Below are 23,040 nucleotides of genomic sequence, written 5' to 3'. Positions count from 1 at the left end.
GGGTTTTGGAGAGCTGGGGAGAGCTCTCCAAAGAGAGCTTTGAGAGTAGAGCAGGTCTTACAGATGTCACTGATGGAAAGAACACGGGATTTGCAGTCGGAGGAACGAAGTTCAGATTCCGATTCTGTCTTCCTGAGCAGGTGGCTTTGCACGGAGTGACTCCCAGGGACCACATGAGCCCCGCGCTTTAATCTCATCATCTGTTAAGCAGAAACAACATTCCCCTGCTCACGGAGGGTTCTCCTACCACGGTTCAATGTAATAATGTCTACGAGGTGCTTTGTGAATAGGAAAACGTCATGAGAATATTAGTCATTTGTTAGTTATTAGTTCCTTAAAAGGAAACAGAGATATCTCTTGTCTGGGGAAGTAAACTATATCTGAAGGCAGCAATACTGAGAGGACGGCAGTGTGGCCAAGTGATAGGGCCTGTTAGACAAGTGGCCAGACGGGCCGCAGACTCTGGATGTCACCAGGACAGGGTGCTTGTGGAATTGACAGAAGTCGTCTCTCTTTCGGATAGTGCGTTATCTCCATTTGATGCTGACCCATGGGATCCCCCAGAGCCCTTTACTGCAAATGAGGGCTCCCCCAAAATGCCCCTGATGCTCAGTGTGTTCCCCACTGCGATGCCCCTACCAGGAGAAGACCAGGCAGAGTCCGCACAAAGAACCCCAGGCTGGCAGTCCCGTTCCTCAACGCGGAGTGAGCAGTTTGTACCAGGCACGTGTTTGGTTGTGTTTTGTCTCCATTGCCCGCGAGTTTGGTGAGTGTGCCCCAGTCCTCGAGCATGTCCTGTTCAGGAGAAAGTCACTTTCTTGAATACTCAACTCTGAGGGCCAGTGCCAGCTGCGGGTCCTGCCTGCACCCGCCCGCTGGACGCCACCTCTCACTGCCTCAGCCAGTGGCCCAGGGGGCAGCAGAGACCCACTGGCAAGGTGCAAACAGGGTCCTTGTTTGCAGAGACAAGGCCTCATTGTGTGTCTCGGAGGATTAGAATTCAGTGGCCTACTGCATTCCAGCCTCTAGGGCCACGAGGAGCAAGTGGTCATTGTGCACGTTTGTACATACGAATGGCAAAGTGGCTCTAAGGGCAGGCGCTTGGGAATGCTGAGGGAGAGACCCAGGAAGGCTAAGTGACTTGTACAAAGTGGGGCAACTGAGGTAAGATGGGCCTTTCTGGATGCACAGCCTTTGCTTTTTATGTTATTGCAAGTGGGATCGTCTAGGAGCCGTGAGAGGTACAGGAGAGGGCACGAGACTGGAAGGGGTTACCAGCTTCCAGGGACCCACCAGGACACAGAGAGTGTGGTAAGCGCTGTGCAAGGAGAAGGTATTAAAGGTCAGAGGTCAGAGGAGCAGAAGGGCCACCTGCTGAGCATGCCAGTCAGACTTCCTGGAGGAAGGAGTATTATTAACCTGAGCCCCGAAGGATGAGCCTACCTGAAGGAGGAGAAGAGCCAGGGAGGCAGACAGAAGGAACTGTGTGAACAGAAGCACGGCAGTGCGAAACCTGACCCCGAGGAGAGATTATATGCAGAAGATATGAAAACTGTTATCCCTCTCCGTTGAGGAGCATATCCTAAAAATGCAAGGTGGGTGGGAAAACACAGCCAGCAGCATATTAACACATTAGTAGCGGCATATCCACCCCCAAGAAAAATAAGAGTGCAGAGAAAATGAGTCAAGTCCAAAGGGATGAAGACCACAGGAGGCCCAGAGGGAAGGAAGTGGGTTTTCCTCAGCTTCCGTCTCCTGGCCAGCTGGCGCCCGGGACAAGGGACAGGGGGTGGGATTTGGAGTTGAACAGACCCAAGATTAGAACTAGACTGTGGCTCATCCCTTGTGTAGGCTTGGTTAAGTCTAAGCTCTTGGAACTACAGTCTCCTTTCTAAAATGAAGGGAACGGTTCTGCCTTCCAGACTTGATGTCAGGATCATCGAAAGTAAGACCGCCAAGCAGCCAGCCCGGCGCCTAGTCAGTGGTCGTGCCTGGGAAGGCGTTCGTTTCTTTTGCTGCCTCCTGAATAGTCAGAATGAGGCCATCATTTAAAAAAATAATGAGAATTTTCCCTACCCCCACCCACTCAAGCTCCCTTAAAGTGGAATGTGATTATTTTTAATCAGATGATAGGGATCCCAGCTGACTTCAGTCCCGTGAACCTAACTGAAAGCCATCCAGCCCTTCTTGCTGTGAACTGGAGGACTGCAGGCTGATCTGAACTCTCCGTGACCTTGGCACAGATGACCGTTTCACCAACTCTGCGTGGGGAGCAGATTCAGGGGCACGCAAGGTGGAGATGGGCAAGGACGTGCAAGGAGCTTGTTTCCTTCTGGGTTTGGCAATTTAGTCAAGAATATTTTAGTTATTCAACAATGAGTTCCTAGAACCCCGGAGGCAAAAATGGGCCTTATGCTTCCCCACAAGATATCCCTCGGTCTTACAGATGATCTCTATTTTATTGTCTGGCCTTCTTGAGTTTATCTTTGCATGGTTTCCAACTGCTAATTGCATTGAAACAGCATGCCAAGGAACATTCCAGTTCTCAGGTGCCTGTGAGTGACATCAGTTTCCTGGGTCTGAGACACACCCTATAGTCTTTATCTCCTTGGTGTAGGGTCTTAGCCCAGAGCCAGAGATAAAAGCCAGGCCAGGGATTCTAAATAACTTTGCAGGTGTCACTCTTCACCTACCTGAGATGAAAATCTGGGATTCCTGTTTTCTACAAAACAAGCTTGAAATGGTGCCACGAGTGTGGGGGGATGCCAAGACGGTGGACACCAGTGAGACCCAGGATCTAAAGGATAAACTGAGGCCTGGAGAAGTGGGCGTGACACGACTGATCACATGATCGCAGATGCACACGGACAAGAAAGGGGCTGTGGGACAAACAGGGTCAGGTCTCTGGGACCCCTCATCCAGTGCTCCTTTACCCACTTCTCATCTGCTTAGAGGGCCTTCGCAGGCAGGGACAGCAGTGTAGGAAAGGGGACGTCAATTTAAGAGGTGCTCAACGTTCTAGAATTCACTGTGGCGTGACAAGTATGAAGTGCTATCTAACAGGCTCCTTGATGCTGCTTGGCTGTGAACAGGCTGACAAATACCATGTTATAAACCCTAGAAAATGCCAGGGCAACCTAATGACTTGGATTCTCCACGGAGAGAAAGCTTTTGGCTCTGAGACAAAGGCTTTAAATCCCTCATCCTTAAAATGTGCCCTAAATTTGCATCTGAGCTCTGTTTCTTTGGTTCTTTTGTGATTTAACATTGAAATGAAAACACGAGTTCCTCTGGGGGATTTTTCTAATCTGGTTGCAAATAGCAGATGACCAAATTCACCAGCTTCTGTAATTCACTAGACCTGGTAATCACAGCCTCCAAATCCCTCCAAATCCCACTGCAGGGACACAGGCGAAAATAGCAAGTGAGGTCAGCCCCAAAGGGGAGAAGAGGGCCCTTGTCATCTAAATAAGAGGAATCAAACCATCTTTTAAATGCAAGGTTAAGGTGATGGGTAGTAAGGAGGGCACGTACTGCATGGTGCACTGGGTGTTATACACAACTAATGAATCATTGAGCTTTGCATCGGAAACCAGGGATGTACTGTATGGTGATTAACATAATATAATAAAAAAGAATTTAAAAAATGCCTTTCTCTTGCTCCTATCTGCGTTTGTGCTGTACCACTTAAGCTCTCTCTCCCTCACTAGCAGGTCTGAATGTCTGGGGGGAGCCAGATACCAGGGAGGAATTCGATGCCAGAGCGGATTTGCCGTGAGGCTAATGAGGCCAGGCTGACGTCTTCCAAGGCCCAGGTAGGGGCCCTAGCAATGTGTTCATGTTACGTGTTCATGTGGTTTTGTAAAATACACATATGTAAAGAGGGTCCCTCTTTACATTGAAAAGGCTTCAGGTTATAGGAAACGTGACTCTGCCCCAAGAGCAGTCTCGGTCTCGTGAGAGGGACGTTCATGTAAACAAATGAATTGCCAACTATATTAGAAGTCAGGGTACAGTAGGACAGAGGAGGGAACCCCGACCTGCTGCGAAGACTTTGGATAGAGCTAGAACTTTGGGGGGGGCGGGTCTCTTCTGTTTGGCCAACTGGGTATATAGCGATTTAGAACTTAGGTGGGGGGTCTATTCCATATGTAGCAATTCAGTTTTGATGCCAACCCTGGAGTTAGCATCAGACTCCATGAGTTAAAGCCTCAGAGCTCCACAGGTTGGCCCTTATTCCAAAAGTCATCTGTGCTTTGGGTCCACCCCCCACCCCGCCCTGCCACCGGCATTTCTGACCAACTGGCTATAAATTTGGGAGTTCCCATGAACCTCTCACGTTCGATAATTCTATAGAATAACTCACAGACCCCAGGAAAGCACTAAACTTATGATGACAGTTTTATTGTAAAGAATACATTAGGATGCAGTCCAGGAGGGAGTGCAGAGGCTCTGTGCCTTCTGGAATCAGGGCATATCAGTCATTCACCACCCAGGAAGCTCCCCTTCCCCTTCCCAGTTCTTCCTTACCCCTTACCGAGGAGTGTCTGTGGTTTGGCAGAGGGGAGTTCTGGGCTTCTTGAGTTGGGATTTTGGTCCCTAGGTGTCACCTCTCTGCTCCTGGTAGCTACTTTTCATGCTGGTGTTCTCGGCCCCAATCTGCACTGACGTAACCCAATCAGGTTCGGGGAGAACCAACTCGGCATTCCCCATTCTCTGGCTACAGCCAGCTTCAAAGCTGGTGCGGCTCTGCTTAGTGGCTGAAACCTCCCAGAACTCTAAAAGGAGACAGGGGGCAAGGGACCTCTTGTGCCAACATATTCATTGTCCCTCCCTAATAAGAAGAGAGAGCGTAGACCATTTCAACCTGATGTGATCAATCTCTTCCTTCTCTCTGTCTCCTTCCTGCCATCTGCTGCCAGATCCTCCTCTCTCGAGAGGCAGCATGGTGGTTCCTTCACTCTGCAGTAAACCCTAAGAGCTGGTGCTTGATGCGTGGGCCTTTTCTGACTCACCACGCATCCTCCCTTCCAGGGACCCCATGAGCCTCCCTTGCAAATCAGAAGTATCTCTTCTTTTTTTTTTATTTTTTAATTAATTAAAACAATTTTGTGATAACTGTAGATTCACACACAATTGTAAGAACTAATACAGAGAGATCCTGCGGTTTATTCTGTCCCCGTCCCTTCCCCTCTGACAGTGGTACCATCTTGGAGGACTGTAGTCCCATATTACAACCAGGATCTTGACATTGACACAGAAACGCTCCACAAAAGGGGACTTCTGTCCCATTAGGATCCTTTTATAAGGATCCCTTATATAGCCACACCCAACTCCCCTCCACTCCTGTTTCCTCCCTACCTTCTGGAAACCAGTACTCTGTTGTCCCTTTCTATTTAGAAAGCTGCTGTAAACATGTGTACAGGTTTTGGCGTAGAGCTAAGTCTTCACTACTGTGATACAAACTCAGACACCCCTTTGTGAGAAGTTGGAATCCCCCCTCTGGAAGACGGTCATCTTGAACAGCCATGGAGCAGGCTAAGGACTCGGAAGAACAATAGATAACATATGAGTAATAATTCAGAATAGTGTTGTCAGACATAGATGATGGCAAATTTGCAAACTTTTATTTGCCCATGGAAGAAACTATGCCTAATATCTTTGCTATTTTAGGTAGAATGCTATCTCCTTCACTCTACAGCAAACCCTGAGGGGTGGGCCCTGATAAAATAAGAAATAAGTTGTATGCATAACTTTGTCATCATTTTGCATTAAGGCTACTTTCCAAATGCATGTAGGCAGGAATGGGTCCAAGGTCCCTGGAGAGAGCAAGACTGGTTTCTTCTTCACACGATGTGGGAGGTACTCACCGCTGCGTTCAGACTGGCACCATCAAACCCAGGTTCTCAGGGAGAGAAGGGGAGCCAAAGAAGGTTTTGGGGTTTTCATCCTTTCAGATCTCAGATCACTAGTGTTTCCATCCTTGGTCTCCAGTTCAAGGGACTGAGGGAGGACAGGGAGGTTGTGCCCGCCACTGAGGGCCTCGCATTTGCTGGGGTAATGAATGCTCGGAACAAGAAGAAGACTGACCCAAACATAAGTCGAATTTCATTGCCATGGAAATTCCTTCACTAGAGGAACTGGCTTTCTTTGCATGTTCCTACTAAGCTTCTTTCATGACCTCTATTCCCCTTCTTTTCCTGGAGACCTAATCGCTCCAGCATTCTAGATCTTGGGGTGTGTCAGACACAACAGAACTAGCCTTTTCTTGGCTCATTTAAATTTTCTTCTTTCCTCCCGCGTTGTAGTGATGATGTGTGTAGAAAGAGTACTGGAAAAGATGGAGTGCTCTGGTTTCTTTTTCTCTCTCCTTTTCTCTCTCTCTCCTCTTTCTCTCTCCCTTTTTCTCTCCTCTCTCTTCTCCTCCGTTCCTGGATTTCAGGTAGTGCGAAACTCACATTTCAAAATGATACGGGATCAGCGTCTCGGAGAAAAACTAATAGGTCAGCATTTTCACAGAGTGACTGTCGCCAAATGCAATATATTCCCATGGTATTTATTCTTCTCTTGTCATTTGGGGGACAGCTTGCATCGCTAAGTGCCCAGGGATCTCAGGTACACAGCTGGGGGGGCTTTTACACATGCTGTACCTGTGACACCACCACCCAGTCAAAAAGGGGAGGAGCATTCCCATCATCCTGGAGGGTTCAACGAAAGGCAAAACTTTACAGCAAAAGAATGTACAGTAGCCAATAAAAAAAGAAGGAACTCTTTTTAAAATGTAAAGATATCTAGATGTAGTGTTTGGTGAAGTGAAAAAAGAAAGTATCTCCAGACAGACGAGCCATGCCTGCTAGGAACTCATGAGTCACGCCATGACCCCCTTTGTTCCATCTCTTTAATCTCACGTATATTGAGAACCTGCTATGTGCCGGTTGCACTGGCAGATGCTGTTTTAAGTCCTTTAAGCATAGCAACTCATTGAATCCCGAGCACAGTCCTGGGAGGTAGGTATTTCTATACCCATTTTACAGATAAGGAAAGTGAGGCAAAGAGAAGTGAAATTGCCAAAATCATGCAGCAGAGGACAGTACAGCCACAGAAATGTAAACATGCAATGTAGTTTGGTAGGACCTGTGACAGGAGACAGAAGGCCTTAGGGACATGAGAGAGAGTGGGGATTCGAGGTGGAAGGGTGATGGGATTTCAACTTGAAGAAAAGCAGAGGGCAGTGAAACAGCAGGGCAGCCTGAAGCGATCATGAGGTTGGGCTTGGTGGGAGCTCAATGTTGACACAAAATTGAAGGTGCCCTGAGAACTAATTCAGGGACCAGATTCCTAGCGCCTTGTATGGCGGACATAAAGTTTTGGAAATGATTTCCCAGGTGCCTGGTAGACCCTGAAGAGTGTTAAGTGTGACCGAACGCAATCAGATTTGCACTTTATAAAAGTATAAAGGGAAGTATGAAAGGGAGTGAGGTTAGGGGCCGGGGGACCAATGCTTAGGGTCCCAGTATTTGAGGCAGATGAAGGAGACAGCATGGTCTAGAATCATTCCTGATTTTGTGCACTACTTGACTTGAGAGATGATGGGAAGGCAAGATGGCAGCAGGAGTAGAGGCGAAGGGATGGACGTACGGTGGGGTACCCCATAGAGCTGAGCATAGGCTGCCGGCTCCGTGGGGCTGGAGCTGGGGAGAGGGATGGGTCTGGAGTGCAAACAGTAGCATCACCAGTTCACAGATGCAGACCATAGTCTCTAGAGTGAATGAGATCCCAAAGCCACAGAGGAAATACAGCAGAGAGTTGGGGCAGAAATCCAGGCAATCATCAGCTTATCAGGGATGCAGAGAAAGAGGAGGGAAGAGGTCAGAGAAGCAGGAGGGAAGAGGTCAGAGAAGCAGGGGGGAAACAAGACATGAATGGTGTCATCAAAGCCAAAAGACAAGGGGTTTGAAGGAAGGAGGACTCAAATGTCAGCTGCCATAAATAGATACTTATGGCAAGGGGGTGAGGGTGTTTCTGTCCAAGAGGAGCTGCTCGTGCCATTTTCATCTTCAGAAGCAGAGTTTTGTCTTTTATTATTAACATGATTCTCTGTCCAAATATGACATTTCTCTTTACACATGCAAATTGGGTATTGATGTCACCATGGTGGACAGTGACAGGGGAGGCCAGGGCGCACAGGCTTGCATGCTGACACTTGCATCTCCTGTGAGTACATGTGCACAGAGCTGGAAATGTGGGGGACGCAGCAGCCAGGATCTCAGAGCAAAACAATGAATGAAATGAATGAGCTCCAATCGTCCATTGAACACCCAGAATTTTTAAGTTCCCCAAATCTCACCCAAAATCAATAAAACTGTTCCTAATTCCCTGCAATCAAGCTTTTCTTCTGAGAATATAAATTCCTGGTCTTGTAGAACCGGTTTCTACTTGTTTAAAGAGAGTAATTGAAATGCAAGAAGGGTGTTAGACGTCTGTGCCTCTCTTTTCTGAGAGGAAGCGCCTAGTCCCTGGGTGACCCTGAGCTAATGAGTCTCGGGCTGGTGAGTCATCCCCCAGCCTGGACTGAGAGATGCTATCAGATTCATTAGGTCCCCGCAGCCGCCTCCAGCGCCTGCAGCAGCCACAGAAAGGCCATTAGCTCGGCCACGTGCCCTCCCTCGTCACCCCACCCCCACCTGTTCCGCCTCTAATTTAATATTTGCAGACATGCTGGGCATTCGTTACTAAAATATATTATTCTACACGCAAACACCCTTTGATCAGCTTGACAGGAAACCAGAAGCGCCACGTACATATTTGGTTTAGCGACGCTGTAACTGGAACAGATGTCTTTGCAAAGACTCTTTTAGAATGACCCTGAATGTGTCTTTTTTTTTTTTCTGCCGAGAAATTATAGCCACATTTGTAATAAGTCTTTCCAACTTGGAACTCGACTGCGAGGTATCCCATTCACCGTCAGCCAGAGTTCTGGTCCCTGGGCTGCGGCCCCGATGCAGGATACAGGTTCCTTGTTTGGAAGCGTTTTCCCGAGTTGAGCTGCTTCTGCTTTGTGGCCCAGCTGGCAGGAGACGTGGCTGTGGACACAGGGGGGGAAGTGCACGCTCTCCCCATCACTTAGATGAGCGGTGGGCTAGCATCTCTCCGTCCTCAGACAGCCAGGGAAACCTGCTGGACTGCACAAGCCTCTGTTGTCCCTCCCTGGGGCCCCAAGCAGAATTTTTTAGCTGTGGAAAGGAAGAGCGTTTTCCTTCCTTGGCTCGGGGGGGTCCAGAGGCCGTGTGGGAGTCCGAGCAGTTGTCTAAGTGGTCTGCAGCCCGCTGCTTACCGGCTTCCTCTGTGCAGTCAGCTCAGCTGGCGTCTGCGGACTGAGCGGGGAATGAGTCAGGACTGGTCCAGAGAGCTGGACAGATCTGGTTTTAACGTCCGTCTGGTAGTTTGCTATTCTGCCCCATTCACAATTCTGCCATTGACATGCCATAGATCTCAGGACATGATGGGAATAACAGACCGTGGGTTTCTTGGTCATTATTTGTATGTTATGATTGGTTGGTTGATTTTTGGTCAGGCTCCTCTCTTGCCCTGTGTCCCTTCTCCTGAAATGAGAGATAATGGTCCTATGTGTGTGTGCAAACTTTCCAGGCATGGATTTCACAGGTTGTGTGAAACTGGAGACTGAACTTGGTGGAAAGAATCTGGAATTTGAAACTCTGTAGATACGGTTTCCAAGTGTGGCTTTACCACTCAACCGTTGTGTGGATTGCAAGTCTCTTGGATCCACTGAGTATGTTTTCTCATCTGTGAAATGGGGATAACTGATGTCTACCTTGTGAGATAAAATATGTCAAGAGCCTCACAGAGTGTGTGAAGCTCAGTAGATAATTCCGTCCTCTGAGGACTTTCTCAGAGCTCTGGAGCAGAAGGGAAGGATGGGCCCGCCCCCCTGACAGAGGTCCCTCCATGCCTGGAATAGCTGCTGTCCTGCGGGGACCTCAGTCAGCAGGACCGACTTGCAGGTCAACTCAGTCTAGAAACAGAAGCTAGATTAATAAAATCGTAGCAATGCACACAGAGGTACCCGCTATGTGCTCTTCTCAGACCTTATGTCTATTAATTCGTGCAATGTTCACAGCAATTTTATGAAGTAAGCCCTATTGTCCTTCTTTCACATGTGAAGAGATGCGACCTCAGATTGCTGGAGGAGTTCCATGAAGGTCACATAACCAGCAAGCAGTGGAGGCAAGCACGGAAGGCAGGCAGGCTGGCTACAGAGACCAAGCTCGCAACCACGGCACTCAAGCTGCCTCTGCAAATACAGTCTTCCAGGCATCTCGACAATAATCACAGAGCCCTGTTCTCACTGCAGAATGTGCTGCACTCCAGGGTGAGAACCGGCTGTCATATCAGATCGTGACGCCTCAGCCAGCTCTTCAGGATGTGTCAAAGGCCTTCCCCTCCTATGGTCTCTTGCAGGGTGTCCCCCGGCCACGTGTGCTTCACGTTGCTGAAGTCACAGGATGTTCCCACATCTTGCTTACACTTTGCTTTGAATATGGTTATGAAGCCTGGGTCTTAAAAAATGAGAGAAATGGCATAGTCTGGGCTATAAGTCTATGTTTTTTGTTTTCAGTGCTATGCAAAGTTGTCATCTCCAAATCTTGCACAAAAAGCTCAGATTATAAGATCATGAAAAAAAGAGAAAGAAAGAAAGAAAGAAAGAAAGAAAGAAAGAAAGAAAGAAAGAAAGAAAGAGGAAAGAGACATTCTGCACCTGCAAACATCTGTCTAAATTAAGAGGCAGGAAATGACTTATCCTTCTGAGTGGTGCCTGTGTCCCAAGTATATTTTCAATAAATGTAGTCAAGAGCCCTCCAAAGAGAGATTGTCATCCAGTATTATGAGCTGAAGGGGAAATTGGGGTGTGTTTTCCTCAAAACTTACCTGGTTTCTTGCTCCCACCTCCCCCAGACCCCAAGTTCTGGATTTAGCCCCAGGTCCTGATGGTTTTAGGAGCATGTGTGAATGGAAACCTTCGCGTATATGTATGTGTGAGAGTGTGTGCGTGCGTGCATGTGTGTGTGTGTGTGTGAGTGTATGTGTGTGAGAGTATGAGTGTGAAGGGGTGGCTGTGGGGATGTGGGCATGGTTTAAAGAATGCTGTCAGGATTCAGTAGGGAGATACTCCAGGTTCTGGGTCGACTTTGACCTTGAATCCTGTCTGGCCCTAGTTAATGGGCTTTTCCCTTGACTCGGTTCTCTCAGACCCTCGGTCTGGCACCACTCGTGTCTAGTCCTAGTCTCAGAGGCTTTGCCTTCACAGCCTACAATGCATAGGGAAGAAGTGCGTCACGCTCTTTCAACAGAAAGAGGAATGCGCTCACAAGCTAGGCATGGGTCCATAGTCTCTTTATGTATCGTTTCAAGATCCAACATAGTCTGAAAACTGAAAGATTTTTTTGTAACTCATATCTGACCCAAGCATCTTTGGCAACAACACCTGATGTGAACATTAGCTATTTATACTCCTAAGTCCTGCTGTTTGGTATAGTATTTGTATATTTGGTTGCGTTAAATATTAACATATTTGGTTACGGGTCACTGCCTCAGAGGGGCAGCATAATCCATTCACATAATATATTCATATGCACCATATTTCTTTTTACAAATCTAAAAATATTCTGGATTTCATAATACATTTGGCCCTAAGTATTTTGGATGAGGGGTTGAGGTCCTGTAATTCATTTAATTCTTGCCAACGGTCTTGTGAAATAATGATTATATCCATATTAAGATGAGAAAACTGATATCAGAAAGCCTGGCTACTTTGTCCAAGGTCACAAAACCACTAAGAAGATGATCCAAGATTAAATACATGCTTTTCGGGTTCTGAAATACATATCTTTGCCATGACTTGATATGGTCTTCCCAGCTTCCTTAGGGAGGTAAGCCATGTGACTGAATAGTAGGAGCCAGGTTGAAACAGGAGCATAAGCAGGACCGACCATGGGCAGTACTCCAGAAACTCTCCACTTATGGTGTCAGCCTTGGACAGGCAGCTTTGGCATCATCCAAGGTCTCGTTAGAAACGCTGAATCTCAGGATATACCCAGGACCTCCTGAATCAGTATCTACATTTTATCAAGACCTCCCCTCCTGCCTGTGATACCAGGGGCTTCATCTGCATATAAAGTTGGAAGAGCCTGGGCTAGATGTTCAGAGGAGAAACGGACCACATGCCACTGAAGAAGTTAGCAATAATCGCCCCTCTGATAAACCCCATCGGCTGGGATTTTGCCACAGCACACAGATGCCAATCTTGAAAGGTCTCAGGACGGCAGAATTGTGAACTTTCACCAGGATCATACTGCAGGGCAGAAACCTCTGTTGGCAGGTGAGTGAGGAGGGAGAGGAATGGTGGCTCCCAGTCCAACAGTGGTTGCCAAAGAGGAAGATTTGCCCACAAAGGTTAAACAATTACACATTTGTTCTAAAAGTTGATTGCCTCAACGTTTATTTCCCAAGATAGTGCTATTTTTCTACTTATCAAAGCAAATCCAGCAACTGCACAATTATCACTGGGAAAAATGCAGAGAACTGGTCTACCAAATAGAATTATCAAACCAATTTAAGCCATAATTATTAATTACTTACTCATCAAAGGCATGATCCCAGAGCTGGGATTCTCAAATTCAGCACCATTGACAATACAGACTGGATAACTCTTTGTGGTGGGGGCTGTCCTGCACACTATAGGTTGTTAGCAGAATCTGTGGCCGTGGCCTCTACCTTCTAGATGCCGGTAGCACCACCACCCCCCAGTCATGAAAGTAAAAAATGTTTTCAGATATTGCTCGATGTCCCTGGAGGGTAGAGGCGTTGGGAGGTGGGGGGGGNGTGGGGGGGGGGGAGGGGGAGGGAGACAATATCACTCTCAGTTGAGAACAACTACCCTAAAACTTCTTTGAATTCATTTTTTTTTTTTCCTATCCTGTAGCTTGCCAAGATCAAGATGTGACCTCCTGATGATTCTTGAAGTAATCAGCACTTGGCTGTTATTAAGCAGACCTCTTCAGAGAGAAGGTTTTCAAATGAATAGACAAAGGACAATACACATAACTGGGCATAGTGATTGCATTGAGGACAGTCCCTTTGAGAAGATTCCTTGTCCCACGAGCATCAGTTCTCTTAACCAATTGTATTCAGGAGAGTTTAAATGCTGCAAAACTTAATCTATCTGCTCACCTTGGATTTCTTGCCTATCAGACAGGTCACACAGGAGCTCTTTCATAATGAAAACTCCTATGTTTGTTGAAATGCATAACTGAGAGGATTTGGGGCTGGAAGTCAGGTTCCTGGGATGAAACAGAAGGTGGAAGGCAGGCTGTGCACTCTCCACGGGCTGTTGAGAGGAGATAGCTAACAAACCCAATAATGGGAGAAGCCTGAAAAGCATGGGTTCTCTTGCCGTTGCTGGCAAACCCAAACTGTGTATAGTTGATAGCTCTCACGTGTCTACTGGTGAAATCCCTGAGAAAAAAATGTTCTTCATTCTCCTGCAGAGAAGGAAACTAATCTAAAGAGCCATGAAAGTTGTAATTTCTGGAGGAAATTACACTCTCCTGCTACTTTAAGTGCTCCTGCAAAACCAGTGGTAATGGCTGGAGGTGGCGTGAGGAGGAGCAATGGTGGGACCAAGGCATCAGTGGCAGATCGTCAGCGTGAACATTGAGAGAATCAGCAACTGTGAGAGAGTAATCCCTTAGACGAATTCACTGGGAACTGCATTTGGAGACCCTCTGGTCATACTGGGCGGAGTCATCAAGTCAGATACAATGCTGACTGTTCTCTTCAAAACGGGTAATCCTACTCAAACTAGGGTGGGTTCAACTAGGATTATACGTGTAACCACATGTAACCAGTACCCTGAGCTTCCACAGGAGACATGGAGGGAAGAGGGCCCTGCTCCTGATCTCATGGGGCTCTCTGTGTAATGAGCTCCTAATAACCATGTTCCAAGTGAATGCTAACCATACAGCTTGTAAGTGACAAATGAGCTGATTGGATGCTGAAATAGTGATCGGCTATCACACTCCCACCATCATCCCATCTCTTTCTTCTCTTTGTCTTCTGCTCATTTGTACGTTGCTTCACAGGGCTTGGATCGGCTTCCCTCTTGCTACTGTCACTGGGCTAGTCTTGGACTACCCAGCCTGGTCCAGAGCATCACCCCCCGAAGTGCGGCCTGGGGGTCTACTTGGAAATCATCTGCAATGCGGTAGGTACGAAAATGGAGATTAAGATCTCAGAAAATTTTAATAGCAACCTTAAAGAGCAAATTTTAAAAAGATTGTATGTATTTGTCAGAGAGAGAGAGAGAGAGAGCACAAGCAGAGGGAGAAGCAGACTCCTCACCGAGCAAGGAGCCCGATGTGGGACTCAATCCTGGGACCCCAGGATCATGCCCTGAGCCAAAGGCAGACGCTTAACTGACTGAGCCACCCAGGCATCCAGCGGGGCAATTTTCCAATCCAATGATACTAATCTAATCTAATGTATTAATTACATATTAATCTAATGTAATCTAGTAATAATACAAATTGGGCTTCTTATTTTGTATTTCTTTTCATCTCTCTCTCTCTTTTTTTTTGGTAATTCATTTGGAATATGCTTCACAAGTTTCAGTTTTCTAAAGATTGAGGAAAAACAAAATTGCCCTTTGTACAAGTAGTGTGAGAAGCGCTGTTCTGGGGGCTCCACTGGGTTGCTAGACCCCAAATGACCTCATCCTTTGTCTTTCGCCTTATCTCTCTCAGTCATTCCGAGCACAGAATAACCGAAACCACTCCTCAGGGGCTCTGGTCCAACTGGTCACACTTAATAAACAGAGTGTTCTAGGTTAGCTCTGCTCGGAAGTGTGGCGAGGCTGGGCATTGACTAACCCTGGTGGTGAGAGGTAGGCGAACACCTCAGCAGGAGAAGGAAACACTTCCTTCTTTCTGATCTGCTACACTGCTGCTCATTCTCCGAGCAGCACCAGAGCTGCTGAGCCAGCCCTGCACTTGGTGCCGAGGGGAGCTCTTGTGGTTGTTGACCTTTTCCTACTGCTCGCTCACTGCGCGGTGGTTACAGCTACACTCAACATGTCACCCACAGAGCCGCAGATCTCCCCAAGTGGAAATGGCAAAAAGAGAGGACGAACATGTGCATACGAATCCTCTGAATGATCAGGTTACACATCGAAATGAGAACTTTGGGTAAATGTCAAAGTTAAACACAGAAAAGTGGGCAATGTGAATACTAAAAACGTTGGAAAGCTTTTTGTAGAATTTTCAGTATAAAGACACTTTTTGAAGGAAGTCCCAAGAAAGATCCTGGTGCAGTAATTAGAGAGGCTGTGTGGCAGAGGGACCAGCAGGGGTCCGGAAGGGACAGCCTGACACCTCGTGTCCATGGGAGCCCGTGCCTCAGCTTCCTCATCTATGAAACAGAGGTTCTTTTTTTTTTTAAGGTTTTATTTATTTATTTGATATAGAGAGAAAGCATGCAAAAGAGCATGAGCTGGGGGAGGGACAGAGTGAGAGAATTCTCAGGCAGACTCACCACTAAGCATGGAGCCCAACGTGGGGCTTGATCTCATCACCCTGAGATCATGACCTGAGCTGAAACCAAGAGTTGGACACTTAACCGCCTAAGCCACCCAGGCGCCCTCTGAAATGGGGGTTCTAATGTGACCTGCTGCAGGACTGATGTAGGATTAGACAAGTTAATACAAACATATCAATCATTTAAAACAGTGCCTCCGACATACTGTGGGCAGGTTGATTAAACCCTCTGGGCTTCAGTTACTCAATCTATAAAATGCCTAAAATAATACTCTTGACCCCAGAAGGTTGTCCGAGAAGAACACCTCATGCCATCAGCTGCATGAACATTAGTTCTCTTTTCTGAAGAATCCATTCTGAGAATTGCGCAGAGCACCATGAATTTGTCTGATGCTGTGCGTGCTGCATGACGCAGTCCTCAGGCTCTGTCAGCAGGCATCCTCAAAGTGCTGTTGTGTTTTCAAAAGCAAATTAAAACCAGTGGAGGTTCCTAATAAGTCCATTCAGTCATTCAACAGACACTGAGCGAGGGCCCACTTTGTGCCAGTCACTATTATGGGCCCCTGGGGTGCATGTGTGAGCAGAGTGAGGATTCCTGTCCCCAGGGAGCACCCATATGGGGAAGGGGGTTGACCAGGCCAGACACTTTGAATTGAATCAAAGGACACATTCAAGAGTGGTAAATTCTATGTCAAAAAGAAGTGGGTCTGGATCAAAGGGTGGGAGTGGGGTTGGCCGGGGAGTGGGGCAGACCCAACACCATGGCCCAGGTGATCTTGCTTTTCATAAACTCAGGCCCAAGGAGTCTGGAAAGGACTTCTCCAATGGGCAGAGCCCTAGAGTCTGACACTGCACCCAAGCCTTCCTGCCCTCTGCCATGTGACAGCAGTGTCCAAACTGTAGTTGGGGGTCCATGCTATGGCAATGTCTCTGTCTCTCAGTTTCTGATGTAAGTCACCCAATCCCTGTGCCTCCACACCAATCTGGGCCTCTCCAGTCACAGTTAAGGCCCAGCCAGAGGGAATGTGGAAACCGACAGTCACACTGTGCTTTCTAGTCTTGGGGGTCCACACCAGGCTTGGCAAGCTTTCCTTTCTCCCCTCTTGAAAGATGAAGGATTTATCAGACAAGATCTACTGTCTCCATGAACCCCAGCAGGCATAGCAAAGCTATGCCAGTACTGCCTACCAAGATGTTTTGTTTGCCAGGCAGAATATTACAGGAGAACAAAGCCTTTGGCTGTGTCTCAATGGGGTGAACACTGTTCCTCTGTGGCAGGCCTCCCTGGGCTCTATCTTCCGCATTATCTTCATGGCCACAGAAACATCAGGTTTAAATGATAAAGGCTGCCCACTTTCCTCTGAGAGGACAAGGTTGGGGTGTCTTTCACAACTCACTAATGGTCTGCTTTATTTCAGGAGACTCATATTTGTCTTTTTGATAAATAAAATAAAATAATAAAATAAAATAAAATAAAATAAAATAAAACAAAACAACTAATGATATAAAACAGAAGTCATGTCACTGGTGGATGGCCCTGTCTTACTTTAAATTGTGGCCTCTTTCTCTAGAATGGGGTTGTGGGGCATGAGAGACCCACACAATTAAGTTCTTCTAGCACCATCCCTCTAAGGATGAGGACCCTGAGACACAGAGAGGTCACATGGTCGGTGGCCAAGCTGGGACCAGCATCCAAGCCTCCAGCCCAGAAAATTTTCACAATATTGCAACTCCAAGACTGACTTTTTTCTAAAAGTTTTTTGTTTTTAATTTGTTTTTCCCCCAAGCCCATTACTAGATGTAGTTTTCTCCTCCTGTTTACCTGTTAACATAAGGCCAACTAGTTCATTCTGTCTTCAAACCAAGTCTCATATTTGCCACTATATATGAGGCACTGTGCAAGAGCTTGGGGAAAATTAAGAGCAAATAAGAAAGAAGAGTCAATCTTCAAGACGCATAAGTTCTAGGAGGAGAGACAATCATTTAAAAATGCACATAAACATAGTACCGTGTACTAAGAAGAATGCTGGTACCTGTTCAAGTTAAGTGCAAGGACCAGCAAGTTTTGCTAGAAGAGAAGGGATAGAGAAAAGTGAGGCGGGTAGTGGGTCGCGTCAAGTTTTCATCTAACTTTTTTCCACTTACGAAGAAAAACTTCTGTTTGGAAACTCGCCTTGTCATTAAGAATTATCAACACCCTGAGTTTCCATGTTGGTGGGCAAGGCTCTGGCTGTCACAGGAATAGAGTGTGGCTATTTTAAAATGACAGCTTGAAGAAAGCCTTTCTGTTCTCGATGCGATCACCATTTTGGGGTCTGAAAGAAAGCCCGATATTGCTTGTAAGTTGATCTCGCTCCTTGAGATCACTCTTCATAAATTCTCCCAGAGTCCAGGGCCTCCTCTTAAATATACGAGGTGTCTTATCAAAGCAGCACAGACAGCTTTATTTGAAGGTACATCGTGGGACAGAACAAAATGTTTCGTGTGAGATTAACTAGAAAATTTATCCAAAGGAATATTCGTGCTTCACATAGTATTATAACACATATGGCCCTGGATTGAGAAATAAATATGATGTTCCCAGTTTGAATTAAACACTATTTTCTCTGTGTTGGCAGAGTACTCGTGCACGGCTCTATGGCTCAGTAACAATTCACCTCGCGTGTATCCGGCACGTACCATGGCGCCAGGTAAACTGGCGGATGTTGAGGGTATAGAGATTGAATAAGAAATTGACATAGTCTTCTCATTAGTATTGAACACAGTATCTCAATATGTAATATTGTAATGCTGGTGGGAAATGTAATAAACCCTAAAATCTACACGGCTCAACATAGTAGAAGTTCATTTCTGCCACACAAAAGTCCAAAATTTCAAGAAACATTCAAAAAAACTCCTTCAGATCTGTTGTGTGCATTTTTCCCCCCTTTTATTTATTTATTCTTCTATTCTGTCAGAAGTGACACCTGGAGTCCCGGCCGCCATCTTAGACCCTGTGGTTGGGATCAAATCCATGGACAGTAGAGTGGGAAGTTCAAAAATGCCTAAGGCCCTGCAAGACTTTTTGGAACAGAGTGAATGACGTGGACCTACCTCAGATTTTATGTGAAAAAGAAATAAACTCCAATCTTTTCACTGCTTATATTCCGTGGGATTTGTTAATTACAATCGATCCTAATCTTGGGTGATCTGTAAGCAGAGGGAAACACTTGTAAAAGACTTGGAATTACATGGGGATTCTGAAAAGAGCTGAGAACTTGATATTGCTGTAATGTAAGGCTCTTAGCCTAAGACAGGGATAGGCAAGTGTTTTCCATAAAGGTCCAGATAGTAAATATTTTAGGCTTTGTAGGCCACATGATTTCTGTTNGCCAGCGAGAGAGGGAACACAAGCAGGGGGAGTGGGAGAGGAAGAAGCAGGCTCATAGCGGAGGAGCCTGATGTGGGGCTCGATCCCATAATGCCAGGATCACGCCCTGAGCCGAAGGCAGACGCCCAACCGCTGAGCCACCCAGGCACCCNAGGAATGTCAATAGCTATGTTTTAATAAAACTTTATTTCTAAAAATAAAGTTGTGGTGAGCCACATTTGACCTCCTTAGAGGATAATCACGCTGTATTGCATTGGTAATTTATAAATGAGCCCCTCATTTTTTCCCGGCTATATGTTCAGGGACACAGCATATGATGGTGGAAATGGAGAGTAGGTTCAGTTGACATTAGTGCAGTGAGCAGGTAAGTGGGCTAAGTCAGTCCTCTAACTGTACTTATTTAGATCTACTCTGAGTAGGGGGTAATCACCTAATTCACTCCTTCCCAGAAATCCCCATTTTTCACCTCTACTAGGAGTTTTCAGGGTCTTAAGTGAAAGAAGAGATGGTGGTGGGATATTCCTAGAAGCTTGGTAGCTGACAAAAATGGAAGTTTTAATTATTTGGTGGCATTCAGTCTGAGACTGATTTGAGAGAGGTCTCCTTCTCTAATAGAGCATTACTACACTCATGTCAAGCAAGAGATTGTTACAGCATTTGGAGGATATCAGTTCACGATGGAAAGTACTCTGAAGTATGGGACAGAGGACTTCTTTTAGTGGTTTTTTTTTTTTAAGATTTTATTTATTTATTTGACAGAGATAGAGACAGCCAGCGAGAGAGGGAACACAAGCAGGGGGAGTGGGAGAAGAAGAAGCAGGCTCATAGCGGAGGAGCCTGATGTGGGGCTCGATCCCATAACGCAGGGATCACACCCTGAGCCAAAGGCAGGCGCTTAACCACTGTGCCACCCAGGCGCCCCTTCATTTAGTGTTTTACTTTGCTGGGACAAAGTGTGGAAAACCAACGAATCTTTGAAGTCTTAACTTCTTCATCTTTAAAATGATCCCAGTGCTATCTACTTCAGAACTTTGCTGTGAGCATTGAAATAATTTTTATCAAGAACGCAAAGTGCCTTGTGCTTTGTGGTCCCATGGGGATTGCAAAGAAATCATGTGGATTTATTCTTCAAAAGCAAAATCAGAAGTGGTCAACAATTTGACCTGTCTACTTTGCCCAAACTAGTGAGAAGCATTTGTTTAACAAAATGGTATTAAATTCTTCCCATATGCCAGATAATATAATACAGGTTTGAATCAATTCCTAAAGTGGGAAATCGAATATTGGTGGTGGCATCTCATGGGGCAGAACGCAGGAGCTGTAGGAAGATGTTTGCGTGAGCTGGTACATCTTTAGGTCATATCCCTGCACTCAATATATAAGGAAACACAGAAGAAAGATACATTCTAAAAGGCGTAGAGGACAAATTGGCCTTTGAAAACACATTAGGCCTTATGCATAATAGAATTCAAATCATTGATCCACAGTTGGGAGCCATACAGACAGGAAGCAATAATGTCAGGAATTCAAATGCTTAAACAAAATTGGATCTAAATGGACCAAAAGTGAGTGCTTCTCAAATGGGTCTAGAATGCTTCATACTGGGACTTTGAGCAAACATTTGGGGAATTGGCAAGAACAGAGAATCTGCAGATGTTTTCCATACACGCAGTATATATTAAATAGCTGAGTGAACTCTAGAATTCAGGAAATGCTCAGACATACAGGGAAATTATTAAGTGGAGAAAAATCCGTTTGCTTTCCTGACACCCTCCCTCTTGTCTAAATCAATTATGAACATTCATCTAACCCACCCATATAGGTCACAGAAACTCACACTGATCAGAACTCTGAGAAAGTCTGGAAACTGAGAACTATTAACTAAGCTTTTTATCATTAATTGTTATGCTTCCTTTTTTCCCTTCTAAGCTTTTATTGGGAAATTTTCCCCAAAGCTATAATTACACTGAATAACGACAGGACTTGTTTAATGAAGCAGAGAGCAGAAACTTTTTGAGATAGCAAAATTTGCAACCAATTAAATATTAATGAAAAATAGTCTCAGAATCCATTTTTTCATATTCATTTTATCTCATATTTTCATTTAATCTACAGAAAGTTCAATCATCACTTATATTAGAATTAATGAAATAAAAAATGTATGAATAATTTCATGATTTTCCCCAGAGCAGTTTTTCTGTACCAATTAAGAATATGAATGAAAAAGAGGTTAAAATCACTGTAAAGAACCATACATTTCTAGATTATTAAAATAAATGCTATCAAATGGTCATTACCATGGAGAGAATAGCTTTTATTCATGTGTGTGTCCAGTTGCTGATATTTTTTTATTTTTATCTGGTTTAATTGTAGAATAAAGTCCTGATGTTATATACGACAAGCATCTCAATTCAATTGACATTCCATGAATTACCCAAATACGTATTTCATGCTGTAGGTCTATGCTAGGGTACCAATTCCCTTTTATTTTAGTTTTGCAAATACCATACATAAAATTCAAACTCTGTTATTTTAGAGTGATATGAAGATTTTTAAATAACAGAAGGTATACTATCAGTCATATCAAGTGGGTAGGCAACATTCTGTAACCAAAGATTGATGACAAAATGTTATGTGGGAGCTTTGGGTGCCGGTTTCCTAATTTCAGAGCAAGTGCCAAGACTTAAATGGATTCAGGGATTGCCTCTGTTCAGTTGAACAGTCATGCTATCTTGGATACTAGCTCCCCTCCTATTTATTTAGGTAGAATTTTTGCACTTCCTGCCTTCTCATGAACCACAGGCCATGCAGCAGCTATGGGCTGCATGATCTCATCCACACCTGGGCCAAAAAATCCTTCCTCCGTTATTCCCATAAAGAAGGGAAACCAGACTTTTTCATAGGTGGCAGCCATATTGACTGTCTTCTAATATTTTCTTTTTTAAATTTATTTTTTTTAAAGATTTTATTTATTTATTTGAGAGAGAGAGAGAGCAGGGTGAGACAGAGAGTCCAAGCGGTGGGAGGGGCAGAGGGAGAAGAAGACTCCCTGCTGAGCAGGAACCCCAATGCAGGGCTTGATTCCAGGACCCCGAGATTATGACCTGAGCCCAAGGCAGATGCTTAACCAACTGAGCCACCCAGGCACCTCTCTTCTACTATTTCCTAATTAGCCTATTTCAATAGAATGTTAGTTCCTTGGAGGGAGGAATTCTATTTGTCTTCTTTTACTATAGGTCCCCTTGTTCACAGAAAATTATGTGGCATGATTTATCCAGAGTTATTTCCTACAACTTTTGGGTTTACGAGGGCCTTTCTTCCAACTCAACCTTGCTCATTTCTATATTGTCTCTATAGATCAGTTAATATTTATTTTTATTTATTTATTTTTTAAGATTTTATTTATTTATTTGACAGAGAGGGAAGGAGGGATAGAGAGAGAATACAAGCAGGGGAGATGCAAGCAGAGGAAGAGGATGAAGCGAATCTCTGCTGAGCAGGGGGCCTCATGCGGGGCTCGATCTCAGGACCCCGAGATCATGACCTGAGCTGAAGGCAGGCGCTTAACTGACTGAGCCACCCAGGCGCCCCATATCAATTAATATTTTAAAATAGAAATTTGCATAGTTATTTATTTATAAATAAGTATAGTTATTTACATTATACTTGAATTTGTCCAAGTGGAAGCATTTATCCTTAACTGTAAAACAATATTCCTATGGAACCACTGATAACACACTAAAAAAGCGGCTAGAACCACATCCATCCAGTCACTGCCAACTTGAGAGAAACAGAGCAAAACAATAATGGCTGAATAAGGAAGACAACTGGAATCATATCTTACTAGTTTGGTGGGGTACCTGGATGGCTTAGCTAAGTGTCTGACTCCTGATTTCAGCTCAAGTCGTGATCTCAGGGTCATGAGATTGAGCCCCATGGTGGGCTCCATGCTCAGTGGGGAGTCTGCTTGAGGTCCTCTCTCTCTCCTCTATTTCCCCCTCCCCCCTCAAACAGATAAGTAAATCTTAAAGGAAAATATTTTACTAGTTTGGAGACTGAAGT

At 45.4% G+C, this 23,040-nt stretch overlaps 1 long non-coding RNA gene across 1 annotated transcript; it reads left to right on the top strand.

Moving 5' to 3' along the window:
• Positions 1–437: 437 nt before the first annotated feature.
• Positions 438–10,870, top strand: LOC117801806. The gene is made up of 3 exons (XR_004624520.1): positions 438–766; positions 3,714–3,815; positions 10,184–10,870. It is a non-coding gene; the product is annotated as an uncharacterized LOC117801806 (long non-coding RNA).
• The last annotated feature ends 12,170 nt before the right edge of the window (positions 10,871–23,040 follow it).

Source organism: Ailuropoda melanoleuca, chromosome 4 (genome assembly GCF_002007445.2).
Source record: "Ailuropoda melanoleuca isolate Jingjing chromosome 4, ASM200744v2, whole genome shotgun sequence".
Taxonomy (NCBI): Eukaryota; Metazoa; Chordata; class Mammalia; order Carnivora; family Ursidae; genus Ailuropoda; species Ailuropoda melanoleuca.
The sequence above is the reverse complement of the archived record's forward strand: the minus strand, read 5'-3'. Positions and strand labels throughout refer to the sequence as shown.